At 41.1% G+C, this 3,543-nt stretch overlaps 1 pseudogene; it reads left to right on the top strand.

Annotated features, from left to right (window-relative positions):
- Positions 1-1,108: 1,108 nt before the first annotated feature.
- Positions 1,109-1,848, top strand: LOC116904475 (annotated as a pseudogene).
- Positions 1,849-3,543: the final 1,695 nt, after the last annotated feature.

The following is a 3,543-nucleotide window of genomic DNA, read 5'->3' as shown; positions in this document are numbered from 1 at the left end:
CAGTTTTCAGAAACCTGGGAATAGTTCTTCTTAAGACGTAGCTATACCACTCCTCAGCATATACAGGAAAGATGCACCACCATCCCACAACACTTGCTCAACTATGCTCATAGCAGCTTTATTTGCAAAGCCAGAAACTGGAAACAAACTAGATGTCCCTCAACTGAAGAATGGATAAATAAACCGTGGTACATCTACACAATGGACTACTAATCAGCTATGAAAAACAAAGACCTCATAAAATTTTGCAGGCAAATGGGTGGTGGATATTGAGAATATAATCCTTAATGAGGTAACTCAGTCTCAAAGGACAGGCATGGCATGTACTTAATTCTAGATGGATATTAGCCATAAAATACAGGATGCCTATACTACACTCCACTGACCCAAGGACGCATGCCAGGAAGAATGGTATAAGTGAGGATGCTTGAGTCTCACTTGGAAGGGGGAATGGAATGGTCAAGGAAGGTAGATTGAGGGATAGAACTGGATGGAAGAGAAGGAATCCAGAGGCGTGTGGCAGGGTTCAGGGCCAGGTGTGGGGAGAGGCAGGGGGATGTCCCGATGGCCATGAGAATGAATGGAAATCTCCCACTTACAGAGAGGGGGGTAGGGGCATCTCAAGGAAGAGATGAAGACCTTGGATAGAAGCACCCTAGAATCAATGGGGGTGTTCTTAGCTGTGACTCACAGCATCGGGAATATGGAGCCTGGGGAGGCTGCTTCCTATGGCCTGGCAGGCATCCAGGTGGAGCTATAGGGCACCAAACCATCCACAAAACTCTTGACCCAAAATTCATCCTGTCTACAGGAAATACAGTGATCAGGGATGGAGCAGAAACTAGCTGGCTCACAGTTCTGCCTCTGTTCTTTACATATGTGAAGCCCCTTATAGAATGCATATTGTGTCCTTTATTTTTGCATAATTCAGAAATTATATATTGTTGAACTTATGTTTTTGGAGTATTTTTCTACAGCTTTAAGGGCTGCCCTGAAGGTCCAAACCTTTACCATTTGCCTGAAACATTAGCCACAACTTCGCTTCCCCAACTCATGCTGTCTGATAATAATGGAGTCTGAAGACTCAAGAGCTGGCAACTGGGGAAGCATGGCTAAGCCTTGTGGGGTTCACTTGAGTGGAGAAGCCCATAAACAGGTGGATGTTTTCAGACAAAATCTTCAGGAGGCTGACGACTTTCTCTGCACTTTCTTGCCATGGAAAATGATATTCCTGAGTGAGCTCTTGCAAGAGGATTCCCTCAATTTGGCTGACCTCTCTTCCCTCGGGCTCCTCTGGACATCACTATCCCAGATCCCCCACCCAAGGATGATGAGATGGGAACCGATAAGCAGGAGAAGAAAGAAGTCCCTAAGTGTGGCTTCCTCCCTGGGAATGAGAAGTTTCTGGCCCTGCTTGCCTTGGTTAAGCCAGAAGTCTGGACTCTCAAAGAGAAATGCATTCTGGTAATCACATGGATCCAGCACCTGATCCCAAGATTGAGGATGGAAATGATTTTGGGGTGGCAATTCAAGAGAAGGTTCTGGAGAGAGGTAATGCTGTCAAGATCAAAGGGGAAGCATTCTAGACAACCATCTCCAAGTACTTCTCAGAACATGGGGATGCTGTAACCACAGTCTCCAAGGACCCCCATGTAATGCATTACTGGGCCTTGGTGCACAAGTGAGATGAAGGAGCCTATGGCACACTTAGTTAGGGCCATGGTGTTGGGCCTGAGGGACTGCTACACTGAGCTTCATCACATCATCATCAGCGACCTAGAGAAAACTGTCAACCCAAAGAATAAAAAAACCATCTATGTACTGAGCAAAGAATTAGAAGGAAAATAAATGATTTATACTTTATGAAAAATATCACGGAGTCTGTAACATTAACAGGGAAGACATTCCTTAGCAGAATGTGAAGATATGTACCTTATTATACAAACAAGCCTTATGCCCAAAGCAGACACTAACACTTGTGCAGGTCCATGCCTACTGGTCCTATCCCAGGGGCAAGACCCACATCATTCTGTCCCTACCAATGCTATGCCTGACTCAACAGGAGATTATGATCTCTCCCTTCATTTCATGTCCCAGATTTTAGCCAGAAACAGCTAAGCCTTCATGACCATATGGCCAAACATATAACAAAAAGACAATGTGTGCCATCCATGGATTTCTCACTGGTATTTAGAATTTAAGCTTACAAATAAAATCTCCTTTTCACTATATTAAATACAGCCATTAATATAATCTGTGTAAAACCAAGCATAATGTGTTTAGACCATCAATCAAATTTATAGGAAAACTTCACCAGTACCATCCTTAAAATGAAAAATCATTTAAACACCTAATCATGCATGACGCTCTCAGTGCTGAGAAAATTAATTGCATAGCTCTGGGCTGCTGACCTGCAGTAGTTTTACAACTTGAAACAGACAACGGGGAAGACCCATGTCTGTGTAAGTTGTGCGGTCAAGAGAAAAGTAATGCTGAACCTTACACAGTATGCATACATGAATGCAGTTGTTTTAAGAGACATAGATTTAGAATAAACATTAAAATCTGAGTTATCTCCTTGTTTCCTTGTTCAAGACTGAATCCATCCTGGTGCCAGCTGATTTACATAGTGAAAACTGTCACAAAATGAAAATGAATTAGATGACATTTGATTTCATCTCCAGTGTTCAAAAATCACTGCCCAACAGGTGCGATTTTTATACTAACCACACATATTCTTCGTTTCTCAAACATAATTTTTGTCCTGTCTTCACTGTCTGAGATTCTTTTTCCCATATCTTGTGTTCTGTTGTTCTCTGAGTGTCCTGTTTCAGCTCCCAAATTGTTCATTTCTACATTTTCCTCAGTTTGAATTTTTTTTTTTAAATCCAACTTCCATTTTCAGGTCTTGAACTATTTTATTCATTTCCTTCCACTGTGTGTTTGTATTTCCATAGATTTCTTCAAGGAATTTATTCATTTCCTCTTTAAAGTCCTCTATTATCTTCATAAAGGGAATTTTAAGATCCTTCTCTTGTGCTTCAGCCATGTTCTGTTTTTTGTGGCTATGATGGTAGGGTTGGTGGGCTCTAAAATTAGCTGTTACTGTGTTTTTGTGCTGACATCTAGGCATCTGAGTTTAGGAAGATTGTAATTCAAAGTGCTAATATCTTTTCTGATATGGTGGGTGTTTTGTTTCTTGACTTCTGTTGCCCTCTCTTGTTTTTATGTGAATGAGGTGGCTGTATGTTGACTGGTAGAGAATGTTTTAATCCCACCAAACAAGAGTAAGATATGACTGACTCCATTTTTTTTTTGACAAACTGAACAAGCTTCATTTTCTATCAAACAGGGCTATCTCCCTAAAGCAGGGTTTGAGAAAATAGCATTGAACATGGAGAAAGTTGGATTTGTTTTATTCAAAAACTCTAGGACTATGAGATTTTTCAAAGAGGAGGATTTACAGAGGAATTTTGATTATGTGGGAATTTAGGACAATATCTCAAAATTATTTGGCAGAACGTATACTTTACCATGGTACAG

This window comes from Rattus rattus, chromosome 6 (genome assembly GCF_011064425.1).
Source record: "Rattus rattus isolate New Zealand chromosome 6, Rrattus_CSIRO_v1, whole genome shotgun sequence".
NCBI classification, from domain to species: domain Eukaryota; kingdom Metazoa; phylum Chordata; class Mammalia; order Rodentia; family Muridae; genus Rattus; species Rattus rattus.
This window is presented reverse-complemented; position numbering and strand designations above follow the sequence as displayed.